This window comes from Nyctereutes procyonoides, unplaced genomic scaffold (genome assembly GCF_905146905.1).
Source record: "Nyctereutes procyonoides isolate TBG_1078 unplaced genomic scaffold, NYPRO_anot_genome, whole genome shotgun sequence".
Taxonomy (NCBI): Eukaryota; Metazoa; Chordata; class Mammalia; order Carnivora; family Canidae; genus Nyctereutes; species Nyctereutes procyonoides.
In genome coordinates this window covers 19,006,688-19,024,564 of record NW_026575134.1, presented here as the reverse complement: position 1 = coordinate 19,024,564, position 17,877 = coordinate 19,006,688, and the positions used below count along the sequence as shown (strand labels likewise).

Below are 17,877 nucleotides of genomic sequence, written 5' to 3'. Positions count from 1 at the left end.
CAGGGGCGCGGCGCGCGGGGGCTCGCCCGGCTCTCCGCGAACTTTTCCCGGTCGGCCCGTGTCCCCCCCCCCCCGCGCATCATGTGGGCACCGCGCGTCACGTGCGCCCTGACTAACGGGCGCTCCCGGCCGGCGGCCGCAGAAGGCTCGAGAAGGCGGGCGCCCCGGAGAGGAGCGGGGGGCGGGGGCCGGCGCCCCGGCCTGGGTCCCCGGGCCTCCCCGGAGGTCGTGCCGGGCCGCGGCCGCCGCAGCTTGCAGGGCTCCGATGGGCTCGGCTCTGCAGAAGAGCAAGTAGGTCCCGGCGGAGGGCGGCCCCGGGCCCGCGAGGCCCCCCGCCCCGAGCCCGCACGTGCACCCGGTCCGGCCCCCCCCGCCCGCGCCCCCGCCCGCGCCCCCGCCCCCGCCCCCGGGCCTGCGCGCAGCCCGCCCGGACCCGGCGACCACCCCAGGACACCCTCCTGGGGGACCGTCCGCTCCATGACGTCCGTTTAAAAAGTCAACGAGGGAAAAAGAAGTCTCGGGCAAAATTTCTAAAGTGCAAATTGCCGCACAGGACAGCGGCCTCACTGGGCTGCCGGGGCTGCCGGCCGCCCGCCCGCTCCAGGCCCGCGGAGCTCACAGCTGCGCGCACGAGCATCTCGGAGTTTGGGAGGAAGGCAGGCTCTTCTCTCGCTACCGTGCCGAGGCTCGGAGGGATGCGTGTGAACCTATTTGGTGTCATGATGCTGTGTTAGGGCGGTAGTTCCCAGGGTAGAGTCCTTCCTGACCGCGCCTTGCCTGGCAGCAGCTCAGCATTTGGATGGGTCGGTGGCAGCGGCAGGCGGTGCGCTGTGAGACCCCACTAATGACAGCATCCTAATGAGGTGACGGCCCCACTGCCACTGGCGGTGGTGGCCACATTTTAGTGTTGTCTTCTTTCTGAGCACCGCATGGTGAGGAGGACCCCGGCAAACTGACTCTAGCAGCAGCAAGAATGTGTCCAAAAAAAGAAAGAGAGGCAGGTCAATCGGTATCACAGATCTATTCCATATAGGAAGGCTTGGAAAAGTGAGGGCATGAAAGCTATCATTATATATGGAAAGGCTAGCAAATAAGGAAAGGAATTTTGACTATCCGGTGAAAACTTCCACAGGGCAAAAGTAAGATAAATTCATAGAAATTTGTAAAGCATGAAACAAACGTCTTTGTTTACATGAAAAATATGAGCTTTCTAAAAAAAGAGAAAGATGAAGGATAAGAAGATGAGCTTTCTAACGTAACTTTCCAAAAATCTTGGGCTATATTGTGAATTCATGAGCTCCCTGTCATTTGGGGTCTTTATGAAGAGGCCAACATGACCAGATGCCATGAGTCCTATGTAGGATGGGGCCTGGACTAGATGTTATTTAAATCTTGCAATGATTTGATCCAAGGTACTCTCTGATCACTCAACTTCTATATAATATTTTATTTGAAAGATCATCGCTTTTAGAACTCAGGGAACATACAAATATAAAGTGATATATATAGGGTATATAGGGAAAAATCTCTCTCCTTTCTGTATTCACTCTCAGTTCTGGGCTTCACTTGGTCATTGATGATTGATGCAAGTCATGATGTTCAGAGTCCCCGGGAACCTGATTCACGTCCTGAGTCATTATTGATCAAAAAAGAAAAAAAAAAGTGCTTTCCTTAACTTTCGTGGAAAAATATAATCTTCTTGTATATTCTTCTAAATATGATGATTCATACATGCTATTCCTTTATTGAAATCATTCTTTTCCTTGCCAAACAACATATAGGTTTATTTTATTGATCATAGTAAGCAAAGCAAAATTTCCATACTGTTAGATAATGGTGCCTGTGTCTCTTGGGTTTTACCTCAGATTTCACTTCCTACTTAGACAATTTAGAAGCTCTTGATTCAGTATTTTTATTTATAATGAGTCAATAAACTAGCATAGCTGAAAAACTTAAACAGGGTCTGTGAAGAAGTTGTAGTTTTAAAGTATGAATGGGATAATTGATTTCTGAATACTCATTTAAACATTGTGAATTATGCAAAAGCTACATTCATAATCAGGTAAACTAAGGCAGATTTTCCAAAGAAAGGGAAACGTTTAAATAACAAGAATATTGATAAGAAGTGTACCAGATAAAATTGCACTATTTACCCTATTTTTATTTACTTGTTTGGCTAATTTGACATTATAGTTGAAATTATTTTATTTCATTTTTACTTTTATTTATTTTTTCTATCAGCACCGTGTTTTTTTTATTTTTGAAGATTTTATTAAGTTTTGTATTTTAATTCTCGTACGGTTAATACACGGTGTTATATTAGTTTCAGGTATACAATACAGTGATTTAACACTTCTATTATTTTATTCTATTAACAATTCTATTTATTATTATTAAATTTTCATAATTTTAAATTATCACGATTTTAAAGGAAGCGAACTAGTAGGATTTTAAGATCTACTAGACAAAGTAGATGTATCATAATTTTCCTACATCATTTACATGTCCTTAAAACCATTTTTAAAACCATTTGAATGAATTCAAGGGATTCCATTTTTAATTTAAGCTGCTTTTAATCCACACAGTGATGAAAAATACCATTTATCGTCACATCCAATTATTTTTTATAAACTCTGGCTTTTTAGTTTATAATGCTCTTCTCACCAAAGCATTTAATTCTAGGTTAGCAGTTCTGTTCCACAATCTCATTAATGCAGCAGAACCAGTTGAAGGAAGTGTCTTGAAGTGATTTTGAGATCTGTGCTGAAGTGGTAAAGGTTTCTTTTCTTTTCTTTTCTTTTCTTTTCTTTTCTTTTCTTTTCTTTTCTTTTCTTTTCTTTTCTTTTCTCTTTTCTCTTTTCTCTTTTCTTTTCTTTCTTTTCTCTTCTTTCTTCTTTCTTCTTTCTTTTCTTCTTTCCTTCTTTTTTCAAGTTTGCCACTAAAGTTCACAGCAGCCAGTTACATAGACCATTGTGTCCTACATTTCTTGCACTGTGGCTGCTACTGCATCTAATCCTACATGGAGACCTACATAGCCTGGACTTATTTTCCCATTTAGGATCTTACAATGGAAAGTAAAAGGCAAAAAGTTTTCTAATTCTTCCCATGTGGAAGAAGGGCCAAACAAGGCCTTTGAAATTCAGTTCTAGAGATGTACATTGCTTTCCCTCCTATTGCTCCTTTCAAAGCCGTTTTCAAAGGAAAGTAGATCCACATTTATTAAGAGTCATGCTTTCTTCTTGACTGACTTCAGGCTAGTATCATACAGTTAAACCTCTATGCTGCTTTTTATTTGGAAAGGTAAAAGCAAATTATGTCAAATTTTCTCCAATAAAGATTGACTTTCCTCCGTAAAAATTTAAGGTATGTGGATTTTATTTACCAATAAACAATCAAATTGTTAGAACAATTTGATTAGTTGGTTATTTTAGAATAAAGTATCTTCAATGTTTTAGAACCAGGTTAATGAGATAGTTGTTATCTTTGGGCATAATTTATGGATGGTGCTACTATAGTTTTTGGTGTATGTACGTAATTTAAATGGTATGACCTTGAATGTTAAATATGACTGCTTTTTTATGTGTGTCTTTTGAATGAGAGTAATCTCAGGATGAAATCACAGCTGAAGTATTTAAGTGCCACAGCCTCAGCTCTTAACATTTATACTGTGTGATCTTTTGGCATATTTATTATGCTCGCTTTCCTTTTTAGTTTCTTGAAACTCACACATTCACTCTCATAATTAGCAAAAAGTTTTCACATTTGACAACCCCAACTGCTTATAGTTTAAACGGTGGCTTTCAAACGCATAGCAGACCTTGCTTAAATCATTTCCCGCTAGAGGTAGGATAGAACAGTGGGTGTTTAACCTCTGCCTGGGTTTGAATCTTGAGTATGCCACTTAGCATGGGCTATTTACACAAGTTATCTAGACTGACGTAGCACCGGTACCTTGAAAATATTAAGTAAATAATGTATTTATATAAGATAGTGCCTGGCTGATAATAGACCTTAGGTAAGTATTGTTCCAAATAATTGTTATTCCAGACATATTGGTCATTTTGAGCTGGTGACATATGAAATGTTTTTAACTTTAAAAGTATTTTACTCTTTATTGAAGACTAACTGAAATATATGCAATGATTGCCTAATTTTCATGTACTATTCTTGAAAGAGTAAAGTAGTAACGAGTAAAGTTTCTATTCTTGAGAGAGTAGAGTAAAATACATTCTTTTCTATGTAGAGCATTAATGTGACTAGAACGCCGTTAAGTGGAATGGAACATATTTTTACCTTTTAAAAAGAACTCCAACTGATGCCGCCTTTATGTGTAAAGATCAGTGTTTTATATTTATTTTCATATTTTAGCCATTGTTTGTTTTCATTCAGTAGTTTATGTTGTATGAATCCATCACTTTAGGCTTGACAAACTTTGAAATCCTATTAGAATTCACAAATTTAAGTTTAGGAATTTATTTATACGTTTTACATGTGACTGTTTTAGACACAAGAATCCTGTTTTAAGGGTGAACTTTTACTTCTCAGCTAGAAATCAGGTACCTCGTAAAGCAAAACATATAATTCATAAGTGTTCACAGTCCACCATATATAATAAAAATGCAAAAAAATTCAGCATGGAGTTTACTTTGCACTTACGAGAATGTCAGTAGTTCAATGTAAGTAATTCTCCATATTACACTTTTAAAAATGAAGCAACCAATAATATATTTACCATCAGCCCCGCAATGATTTTAGAATTTTAGTTGAATTAATCCTATCCTTGATTTCAATAGAAACTTCTACCTTGAAGCTCCAGTGTCTAATATTAAATTAAAAAATATTTCTTAGCTACAATCTATTTACGTGACAAAAACATGGAACAGGGTCTTACAAATTTTTTAGTAGTGTGACCTTTTAAAAATGATTTGTTTCGTATCATTCCCAACTCTCTTCCATCTCCAGTAAGGACTGATGTGGTATTTCTTTTAATAAAAGTAAACTTTAATTAACATTATATAGATAAATTAATAATAGGTTCATAATTACTGAATCCAATTAGTAAAAGACATGCATCTGCTATAACGTGTTATAAAATGTTCACATCATCAGAGAATTAGTAATTCCATTATTTCAGTGTTCCATTATTGCATTTCATTGACACATTATCACCTCTTCTAAAAAATTTCCAGATATAAATTTTTAAAAAACTTTAAAAATTAGTATTAAATGTAGTATATGATGTTGATTGTTTTGGATAGTCTGGAAGAAACCGAAAATATTTTTTTTCTTTGACAACTGATTGAATATTCACTCAAATGCATCCAGTGTCTTAATTTTCAATAATGAGTAGATATTTTAAATAAGTGATTGGATTTTTTCTAAAATTCATAATTATATGGCTGCTCTATCTTGGAATACATTACTATTTGTAATTGTTATATGAATCTATGTAAGGTTTTATGTCATTTTCAGTTATTTTGACCCACTTAAAAAAAATCACTGTCAAAAACATGGAAGTTATTATATATCTAGTAATAGCCAAAAACAAATACGCGACAGAAAGAAATAGTTTTCTAGTTTCAAATAAAAGATATTCTATATATATTAATCTTTTACAAATAATATTTTATTTATTCATGAGAGACACACAGAGAGAGCCAGAGACACAGGCACAGGGAGAAGCACGCTCCCTGCAGGGATCCAGATGTGGGACTCAGTCCCGGGACTCCAGGATCACGTCCTGGGCCGAAGGCAGACGCTCAACCACTGAGCCACCCAGGCATCCCCAGATACTCAGTTTTCTAATGACAAATTTTTGGAAGAATTTTTTCGAACCTCTTAACTGCCTATAGTGAAATTTGTGCATATGAAGTCAGATTTTTCCTTAAATAACCATAGATTTTATTAAATGACTCTGTGAAATAAGCAGAAAGAAGCCAACTTGTTTAATTTTAAAAAGTATATTTTATTCATCTTTTATCACATTACATTGTGTTTTAAGAAATTTCATAAAACATGAGTTTCCCAAATGTCAGATTTGGAGTAGCATAAAAGTGGTTTTCACTTTAATTTCTGAGTAAAAATGTTGTAAAAAATATTTTTTAACATTTATTTTTCATTTTAGGGGTGAGCAGTGTTGCTTATCCCAGTGATTTCTATTGCTGTGTATAGGAAGTTTTATACTTAGCTAGAATGTACCTCAATACAAGGATAACAAGTGCTGTAGAAATCCACAGAATATCTAGCAATATAACCTAAACTTGGTCAAAATTTGATTAGCTGGATTGCAAGCATGAGCAGGTTGTAGGTATATGAAATGTCCAGGGTTACATCTCTGAAGCCTTCTGATTAGTCAACAGCTGATCCCAGTTTGCCTTACTTTTGCACTCTATGTTGTAAGGATGTTACAGCAACTCTTTACTAGTTAAAATTTCTTTGAAAAGTAACCAGCATTTAGGCTTTTTAAAGGGTCCTAAACCTCTCAAAAGTCTTGGCTTATTTCCAAAAGCATCTTGACCAGGAATAACTGTAATCTTGCCTTTCTAGCAAGTTAGGTGCCTAGGGGTTGGATTATTTTGTTGGTGCTAGGATTGGAGCCTCAATAGAAAGAAGTTGATCCCTCTCTAGAAGAGCAAGAATGTTATCAAGATGCTCCCACCTATCTGCAGTTAAAGCACTAAAACCTTCTTTCTTACTGTGTTTCTTACTGAAACATCTGTACTGGAATCTCCTTTGCCTCTGGTTGAAAGTGCCTATGCTTTTTTTTCTTCAGTTCAGTGTGGGAGATTACTCTAGTGAACAGCAGATTTATTTTGCTTCTTTATATACATGGGAATTACACACATACATGAATTTGGGGGCACATACACTTTTTCAAACACTAAGGTTTAATGCCAGTTTTAAAATCAATAGTCCCAGAAAGATATTTATGCATGTAAGGATATAGTCTTTTTTTTAAGGGAAAGAGTTACATAAAATTATGCTATGTATGACAAATCTAGCCGAAAAGCCTGCATACCCACCTATTAATCTTCAGTTGTGACTAATATTTTTTAACCCTTCTTAGCTCTGAGAGTGGGAGACCATAAAGACATAATGGAGTCAAGTACCCAGATGATTTCTATGTTTCATATATTAGTCCTTAAAAAGTTATAATGAGAAGCCAGATTTTAATAGTTTGGAATTTGATTATTTTTATTTGCATGGCCAAGTGGCTGATGGACTACATAATGCCTAGGATAATGCTCTAATGTTAAGGTAACAAAAGATGAGGCAGGGACAATGGGCATGCTTATTCATCATCCTAATAAGATATTTACAAAGTGGTTTTAATTTTTATTGATTTAGATGTCTCAGAGTAAGATGTTGGATCCAACATGCTATAAGGTATATTACAATTCTAAAGAAGAATTTAAAAATAAGTTAAATTATACTTAATTTATGACTATTTAGCTAAAATACAGGTACTGGTATTGCTTTAAATTAAAAATAACAAGAAAAACCTAAGTTTAGTTAGTGAGAATCCTGAGATTTTGTTATGATATGGAGAATATAATATTTTGAATTACATTAATGTGTTAAATTTAAAGCCGTTTTTTCATGTCAAATTAATCCACTATGGAGTGATACTGTATATGAATCTATAAATCTATAAAGTGCACATATTACCATAAAAAATCTAAGAAAAACTATGTATTAATGATATTGTTGATAGCTCAAACAATATGCTAAACTGCTACTATGAATCAAGAAAATTCTTTTTTCTTAAAGATTTTATTTATTTATTCATGAGAGAGACAGAGAGAGAGAGAGAGGCAGAGACACAGGCAGACGGAGAAGCAGGCTCCATGCACCGGGAGCCCGACGTGGGACTCGATCTCGGGACTCAATCCCGGGACTCCAGAATCACACCCTGTGCCAAAGGCAGGTGCTAAACCGCCGAGCCACCCAGGGATCCCCTGGAAATGCTTTTTAAAAAAATATTTTCATCCCACCTCTCCTTTTAAAAATAATTGGAAAGTTTTCGTTGTATAGTGTGAAGAGCTTCATGACATCCTTTCACCTCAGGGAAATTGACTCTTAGCATTAATTAAGGAGATGCTTTGCTTCAGTTGAATATGCTTTCAGATTTCAGAAAGTCAGAAAGTTACTAGGGAGACACTGATGATTGTCTACTGGAATGTATTCCTTCTCCTCCTGCCTCCTTCCTTACTAACAGAATGACAGTTTTGTTAAAGTATCTACATTTTGATGTGCTCCTATGCCATGTGTTTTGTATTAGGTTGGCCTCATCCCAAGGGGATGAACTTAGACTAGTGTAAACCAAGCATGGTAATTTCATATCTTTGCCAGTGATTGTTTTAGGAAATGGCTTATAACCTAGTTCTTAGTAATGAAAAGTAAGGTGAATCCCCTTGGGGACGTTCTGAGAAATTTCTTAGTTCTTAAAATAAGATCCAGGACAGAACTATTCACTTTTTTTGTCTGTGAAAGTTGCTGAACATGGAGGTAATACCTGGAGCAACTGTAGCCATCTTGTGTTCATGAGGAGAGCTACCAAAAAAAAAAAAAAAAAAAAAAAAAAAGATGGAGATTGGCCGAACAGAGTGATTAAAAAACTACAGCTCCTTGATCAACTGCTGAAATAATGAACCCAGAATCAGGCCTATCTTAGGACTTCTGGTTATTGAGTGAGAGTACACAAGATATTTTAAGCCATTTAGATTGGGTTTTCTGTTATATTGCAACCAAAATCTTACTGATATAACTGTAAAATGACATAAAATAGATATTTCATTCCTATGTTATTGTTTTGGGGAACAATGATAAAGATCTTCTGGAAAGAGAAATCTATTTGAAGAATAAACCAAGATGTATTTTCCTGTTAGGTAAGCTCCGTCAAATTCTAGTATGTATGCATCCATTACCTCATTCAATTTTGCTCTGGTTGGACTCTGTTTTAAATTCCAGAAAATTTTAACCTAAAATATGTAGGAGCACAAATTCATTTTAACATTATCCAAAATAGAGCATAATCAAGAAAGCAAATCAGCTACAAAAATATACTCACAATGCATGCCAAAGCCAACTTGAAATATTTTTTGAATTATGGAGTGTTTACAAATGTCTGTGCCACTGATCCAGGGGTGTATATAATTATAAACTGACTCACCAGAAATGTTCCAACTCCATTTTTCCAGGACTAGAATTCATTTACTTATTATTCAACACACATTTATTGGTAACCTATTCTCTAGCAGACACTGAACTAGAAACTGGTGATAAAAAGATGAATAACCCTTCATGAAGACATCATCCATACTTTCAAGTACTAACATCCTATTGTATACCTGTGAGACCTGAATTAAGAGGTTTTTTTTTTATCTTTTAAATATACTTTCTGTGATATAAACAGAATAAAAGATGAAAAAAACAAAACATTATGGAGAAGAAACATGGATTAGGAGTTCCCTAGTATTCTATCATGGATTACAGTTCAAGGTGTTAAATGAACTCTGTATGTGCATATTTTTAATGTTAGGTTCTGGGCACTGTGCTACATAATGACCATAGAAAGGTGTGTAAGTCTTGTTTCCACTTCAGTAATTTCACCAATTTCACCGTGCAGTGTAATAGTTAAGATCATGGAGCTTTAAGGAGATAAACAGAGGTGGATTCCAGTCACAGATTTGCCTCATACTAGATATAAATTGAACAAATTGTTTTACATTTTTATAAATCAGCTCCATCCTTTGTAAAATAGGTGTCATTACAGAACCTATTTCATAAAGATGTTATGAGGAATAAATGTTATAATGCATATAATATGCATAGCCCAGGGCCTGGAGTATAATGTAGCCTCAAATTATATATATAATAGTATATATGTAGTAAATCAGGCAAGGAAGATAGGAAAACTCTTTTAGAGAAAAAGCAAGGAGGCAATGATATTAAGAGTTTCAAGGAGTATGATAAAGAGGTTCTAAGCACCAAAGTCTGGAATATAATATAGACAAATGTAATGAGTGACTTTGGGGGATTAGATGTGGGCCAAACCATAGTATAGAACTGAATGTTGAGTCACTGAGTGTTATCATTATTGATACCAAACATCTGTGCAGTGTTTACTATATGTCAGGAAGAGTTTTAAACACTTTAAATGCTATTGAATTTAATCCTCATATTATTCTACAAGATAGGTGCTATCATTAAACCTATTTGGAGATAAGAAAACCAGAGCCTGGAGTGATTAAGAAACTCACACCAAGGCCACATCATAATTAGCGGAGCTGAGATTCAAATGCAGTCAATGCTGTTAATCACTATGCTAATTTGCTTCTCCATATTTCAAGTTTTAAGAACAGGATTGACAAGGTCATATTCGCCCATTGTTTTCCCAATGAGGAGAAATGTGGACCACATGGAGGCAGTGAAGAGACCTAATTATAGGTGGTTGAAGATACAGGCAGAACGACTTATTTAGGATGCTATAGAGTTATTCAGAGGAGAGGTATAAGGTCTTGAATCATAACAATGAGGGCATAACAACTGAGTCAAGAAATATACATAGATGGTAAAGTGTCAGTATATCTGATTGGATAGGGATAAAGAATGAGGAATTTTACTTGATTTTCTGGTGTCTGTCAAGTGGCGTCAATCACTTAGAGGCAAAGAGTAGATGTGGGTAGAGATAATTCCATTTGGGATCTGTTTAACATGAGGTACCTGGAAAGAATAGGCATCTGGTTATTACAGCCTTAAATTCAGGAGAGTGCTTGGGGTTAAATGTGTAGATTAGGGCACATGAGATTATCCAGTAAAAGAATGTAAAGACAAAAAGACAAAAGAAATGCTGAGGCATCTTTGTTTTAGAAGTCAAGGGATCCCAGGAAAGAACCTAAGACTTACTAGGGCTGCCTTAACTTTGACTGGAGTGCTGAGCCCTGCCAGATGCAACAGAAATGATTAAATGATGATGCCTGTAATGGTTCCATTGTATTTGGCAAAAATGGAGGTCACTTTTGTTTAGTATCATTCGGTAGAGTGGATGGTGCCTGAGAGCCTGATGTCATAGGGTTGAAGAATGAATTGGAAGTGAGAAAATGGAAATAGCCTGTGCACTCTACTCTTCAGAAAGCTCACATAGTAGTAAAAGGTGATAGGTGGCTGCTTCTAGGGCATGCATGATTAAGAGGAGTAGGGGTATGTGTGTGTGTTATGGTGACATTTCTGAATTTGTCACATAAATATATTTTATTCCATCATTATAAAAATACCCCAGCAAATTAACATCCTTTAACTTATTAACTGATAAATAATTATTCATCATATTTTTGTTTTATGTCATGCTAAAGCTGGATCCTGGCATTAAAATAATAGGGGTTAGACCCTACCCTCCAAGAATATGGAATAAAAGGAAAGGCAACTATGTACAAAGCTAACCTTAAAACGCTGAGTTTCAGTGGAATGGTACAGAAATAAACATACTGCTCTTAGAGCACCTAGGAGGGCAAAGAAGAAGCAGGGTGGATCTTGGAGTCCAGGGACTGAATTGGATTCCAGTCCTAAATTCATTATCACTTCTTCATGGAGGGTTAAGTTCCCATAAGACTCAGCCTCATCATATGTTACATAGGGTTGTTAGAATCAAAGAAGATCATGGGGCATCTGGGTAGCGCCTTTGGTTGAGTGTCTGCCTTTGGCTCAGGTCATGATCCCAGGGTGGGATCGAGCCCTCCTTAGGGTTTCCTGCTCAGCACGGAGTCTGCTTCTCTCTCTCTGCCCCTCTCCCTTCCCACCCCCTTCCTTGCTTTCTCTAATGCTATCAAATAAATAAATAAAATCATCTTTTAAAAAAAAGGAGATAATGCATGAGGAAATATTTTATAAAACTTTTAATGCAGTTAAGTTGGAAGTATTATTTAGTGATACAAGATGGCTGGGAGTGGGGGTAGGCACGCTTCACAGCATAAGGGATTTTTGAGAGTGGCTCTAAAATATGAGTGGGAGTTCAGGAGGGGAGGTGTGGCAAGCAGAGAAGAGCATGGCAAAAGGTAAGAGAGGTGGAAATGATCCTCCTGTGCAGAGCATAAAATACAGATCAACAAAGCCAAAGACACGGGCACCTGAGAACCCCAAGTGGCAACTGAAAATTTTTCCAGGAAGGAAACAGTATTGTATCAGGAAAGGCCTCAAACCTGAACCTATAGAATTTAGATATTATTCTCTAGGTGAGTAAAGCCACTGAAGGTATTTGAACAAGGGAGAAGCATAATCAAAGTGTTTGTTTTTTGTTCATTTGTTTTTTCCGGGGTGGGGCATGGAGGAACTTTGATTTGAGGTAAGCATTGGGTGGAGAAGAAATGGATAGCAAAGTCTAAGGTCTGGTATCAGTAGTGGAAATGAAGGAACATGAACTTGAGACATATTTTAGAGGCAGAACGAATCAGAATTTATATCCAGTTGAATGGGAGGTAGTGGTGAGGGGAGGTAGTAGTCACAAAGATAATTCTGAGGTTTCTTACTTGGGATAATTGTGTGAAGTAGATGCAGATGCCATTAACTACAGAGATTAAAATTTAATCTGCAGGGGAAATGGCTTCAGGCTGTTCTAGAAATTAAAAATTGCTCTCTTTGACAAGTGCAGAAGAAGCAGCATGCTACTTTCAGTATATTTTGGCTCTTAGTGAAGAAGTAATATGATTATATTCATGAGATATATATCACTGATATTTTACTTAAGACCATTTAGACTAGGCATTGGAGTTAGAGATAGTGAGTTAACAGAATTAAATTATAAAATGGCCTATTTTTTATTTTTAGATTTTGTTTTGTTTTTTATTTTGCTCCAATTGACGTTATGTAAAGAACAGAGTGAGTGGAAAAAAATGAGCGCCTTGGAATATAATGTGTTGGAGGTGCCTGGCGGGCAGATGGCATGCTTGTTGTGTTAAGGTTGTTGGTCACATATGTCTAGAGCTCACAGAATTGTTGGAACTGCAGATTGGACAATTGAGTGACACTGTTCTTACAGTGGTACTAGGGGCCCTTCAAGGAGCTATTGTGCCCTTAGAAGAAGAGCCTTGAATGAGAAGGGGCCAAGAATAGGAATTTGAGGAATGCCTGTATTTCACAGGCCTGCACATAGAGTCTTCTTTACTTAGTACTTCTACTTTGAGCGAGGGAGCATAAATCTTTAATAATATACAAACCATTCCTCTTACATTGGTTTCTTCATAATATGACTCATATTGGAGATAATTATCATATACAGATTTTTAATGTTACTGTATCACTGCTAAGCACTAAAGATAACGTTTCTCTTTCATTAGAAAGCCAAATACAAGCAATTATAGTGAGAACTCTGTCTTCAGCAGTTCTGCCTTTATCTGCTGTATATTTTTTGTCTTAATTCAGAGGTTGCAGAAACTAAACAGTACCTCACTTTTTTATTCTGTGGTACTATTTTGAGATTAAGCTCTATGACCATTTGCTGTGACATCTAGACTGTGGAGTAAATCCTGAAAATACAAACTCTTCTCTAAATTTTACAAGGAATTCTTCATTCAAACTGTGTTTGTAATGAATTACCTTCCTCTGCCATGTAAACTTATTCAAATGTTCCCATATGGCACTGGTTGGAATACGTATCTTTTTGAAGCCTAAAAATTTTATCTTCCTTCTTGTAAGTAGCTTCTTTAGTAATAGGGTCCCAGAAATGAAGTATGAAATATTTGAACTGTGTATAATTGTAGAACTGTGTATCTGTTATATAATTTTGTTAATTAAAAGAATGGTATATATATATATATCCCACATCCAAAGTTCATTTATTTATATATATTCTGTATATATATATACATCCCACCATCCCAAAGTTCATTTATTTTATCCAGAGTTGGTATGTGAAAATTAGATCCAGGTTTTTCTAATTCTTTTTTTTTTCAGAGAAATATTTTTCCTAAATATTTTTATTATCGATATTTTAAAATATCAAATCAAATTAATATCCACTACAGTTTTCCAAAGAATTTTTTATCTGCATAAAGCATTCATTTTTCCAGCTCAAAATACAAAATTACATGTACTCAAAATAACTGTGTTAATATTATTTGGTACATGTACAAACAAAAGTTAAATGTGGAAAAATTAAAATAAATGTTTCTAAGGAGATATAGAAGAATATTCTTCAATTTTTGGAATTATAATGCCAATTGCATGATAATTTTTTTAATAAATTTATTTTTATTGGTGTTCAATTTACCAACATACAGAATAACACCCAGTGCTCATCCCATCAAGTGTCCCCGTCAGTGCCCGTCACCCACTCACCCCCACCCCCCGCCCTCTTCCCCTTCCACCACCCCTAGTTTGTTTCCCAGAGTTAGGAGTCTTTATGTTCTGTCTCCCTTTCTGATATTTCCCACACATTTCTTCTCCCTTCCCTTATATTCCCTTTCACTATTATTGATATTCGCCAAATGAATGAGAACATATAATGTTTGTCCTTCTCCGATTGACTTACTTCACTCAGCATAATACCCTCCAGATCCATCCACGTTGAAGCAAATGGTGGGTATTTGTCATTTCTAATGGCTGAGTAATATTCCATTGTATACATAAACCACATCTTCTTTATCCATTCATGTTTCGATGGACACCGAGGCTCCTTCCACAGTTTGGCTATTGTGGACATTGCTGCTGTGAACACTGGGGGGCAGGTGTCCTGCCATTTCATTGCATCTGTATCTTTGGGGTAAATCCCCAGCAGTGCAATTGCTGGGTCGTAGGGCAGGTCTATTTTTAACTCTTTGAGGAACCTCCACACAGTTTTCCAGAGTGGCTGCACCAGTTCACATTCCCACCAACCATGTAAGAGGGTTCCCTTTTCTTTTTTTTTCTTTTCTCTTTTTTTTAGGGTTCCCTTTTCTCCGCATCCTCTCCAACATTTGTGGTTTCCTGCCTTGTTAATTTTCCCCATTCTCACTGGAGGGGCAAGATGGCGGAAGAGTAGGGTTTTTCTAATTCTTAATGTCATAATAAAATGTTTACTGATTTTCATTTTTTATAATGATTTTCTAGTAAAGTCAAATATGTTACTTGCACTAAACCTGGAATTCATCAAAGGTAGGGATAGTATTTAATTAATATTTGTTTCCTTAGTACCTGGAATGATGTCTGAAAATATGCAGAATGTTTAGGAAACATTTGTTGAATGAATGAATGATAAAGATCTTCTTTCCCCTTAATACTTATTTATTTGAAACATATTGTATTAAGGGTTCTCCAGAGTAATAGAACTAATAAGATATATACATATATCTGTAGAGAGAGATCGATTGCTTGATTATAAGGAATTGGCTTGTGATTATGAAAACTGACAATTCCCAATATATTCAGAGTAAGTCAGCTATCTGATGACCCAGGAGAGCTGATGGTGTAGTTCCAGTCTGAAGGCCAGCAGGCCTCAGACCCAAGAGCCAAAATTTCTGTTGAAATTCAAAGGCAGGGAAAATCTGATGTGCCATTTCATAGGCAACTGGGGGGACGTCTTGGGTGGCTCGGTGGTTGAGCAACTGCCTTCAGCTTAGGGCGTGATCCCAGGATCCAGGATCAGGTCCCGTTTGGACTCCCTGTAGGGAGCCTGCTTCTCCCTCTGCCTGTGTCTGTCTGTCTGTCTGTCTCTCTCTCTCTCTGTGTCTCTTGTGAATAAATAAAATCTTAAAAACAAACAAACAAACAAACAAACAAAAAAACAAAGACAATTGGGCAGGAAGGATACTTCCTTACCTGGGAGAGGGTCAGCCTTTTTGCTCTGTTCAGGCCTTCAACTGATTGCATAAAACCCACTTGCATTAGGGAGGGCAATATGCTTCATTCACTCTAGTGATTTGAATATTTTTTAAAAGATTTTTTATTAACTTATTCATAAGAGACACCGAGAGAGAGAAAGGCAGAGACACAGGCAGAGGGAGAAGCAGGCTCCATGCAGGGAGCCCGACGCGGGACTCGATCCTGGGTCTCCAGGATCATACTCTGAAGTGTGCTGAAGGCGGCGCTAAACCACTGGGCCACCGAGGCTGCCCAAGTGATTTGAATATTAATCTTATCCAAAAATACCCTCACAGACGCAGCCAGAATAATATTTGACCAAATATCTGGGCAGCTTGTGGTCCAGTCAAGTTGACATGTAAATTTATCATGCACATTAGGAAATCTACCCATGATTAGCAAACATTGTAAGTACAGCCATTTTAGCTTACAGCTATATCCTTGAAAAATATTTTAAAACATTTTAAATAATTTCTTTTTTGAATATACATACAGCGCTCTGTATTATGTTGTGGCAGGTTTTTGGCAGTGTGATCATTACCTACCTCATCCATTATGAGACTCATTTTGCTGAAAGTGTTATTTTTTCCCAAAATATGCCCTATTTTGTTCTGAAATACATTCTCACTCATAATTAATCTAAATTATGAAATGTTCCTAGTTTATTGAGTAACATTTCATTCTTACACTGAAACTTGTGAAAGGAATCTGTTTTTGTTTAATTTAAAAGTTATATGTTCAGTAGTTGGGCGGTGTGTAACCTATGCTTGCTTGGTTCAAAATAGTATGAGCTCTGCAGAAAGCCAGGTTGCTGAGTCCCTCACCGATCAATATCTAAGAGAGTTTAGCTGCTAATGATTGAGGCAGAATGACATTGCCACAGACCTCCAGTATCAAAAGGCAGCTTAGAAGTTTAGTTAGAATAAGAGATTTTCTTTATTGGGAGAATTAAATTGCCTCTTTTGCTCCAGATGGGAGGTTTTCATCTAGGATGAGAATTGTTTCAGGCTGTTTTATGAGAGAAAATTACTCTATTTGAGAACTAAGGAAAAATGTAGAGGTGTTAGATTAAGTAGTTCATAGTAAATTAGTCATAAAGTGATATTCATATGCCATCACTTTAAAATATTTTTAAATTGTCTGAATAATCAAGTAAAGAGCTCATTCAGTCAAGAAAAAACACAGTACACATTTTTTGTACAAAGAATATTTGTTTTCCCCTTTTTTGTTCTACTTGACATTTTGATGTATTTGGTTGATAGGCAAATCAATTAATTTTCTTATTTTTAAAATTTGAGTATTTGGCATTTCCTGAAGTTATTAATGTCTAACTTAAAAACTCATGTCTGACTTAGCCCAGCAATGTACACATTGCTGAATTTAATAAAAAACATTCAGTATTAATAATAGAAGCAGCTAGGTTGTGTTGACTGCTTAGAACCACAGTCATGTGCACCATGTCATGTGACTGGTTTATTAAACAGCTTGGGCTAGACAGGTACAAACAAGAATAATTTTTTCTTACTGACCCCTGCGTTACTGTGGACCTCACTGCCCCACCTCATGATTGTGTTTTTTTTTTACTTTAATGTATCAGAGTAGTCTTATTTTCAGATATAAAGCAAATGTAGTCTCTTCACAGTACACATTGCAAACGTTGCATCTAGTTAAAAGGTTTTCCTATGTTTTGAGCTCAGTCTTGATCAGGAACTCTGAAAACCAATAATGCAAGATGTTAGTGTGGTCCATTTCATTGTTTTGTCTTGTTTTGTTTTTTCCTCCAGCTCTCTCCATACCCACCTACTCTGTCTCCTCAGAGGGCAGGGCAAGGGAGGAGGAACATGAATGAAGGAACAAAGACCTATTTCTTTAGTTCTTTCAAATCTGCCCATATGTGCCCTCTGTTATGTCAGGCATCCAGATGGTGGCTTTCTGTTATGGATAACATTTGTATGTTTTTCAAACATACTCTTGTTTCCTCATCCCTTTTTGCCTACCCCATCGTATTGATTGCAGCATGTCCCGACAGAGGCAGTAGGCTCTAAA

The 17,877-nt window shown here is 36.8% G+C and overlaps 1 protein-coding gene across 1 annotated transcript in view; it reads left to right on the top strand.

Moving 5' to 3' along the window:
- The window catches only part of MAGI2 (membrane associated guanylate kinase, WW and PDZ domain containing 2), a 1,298,069-nt gene that overhangs the window by 1,098 nt on the left and 1,279,094 nt on the right, over nucleotides 1-17,877 (top strand).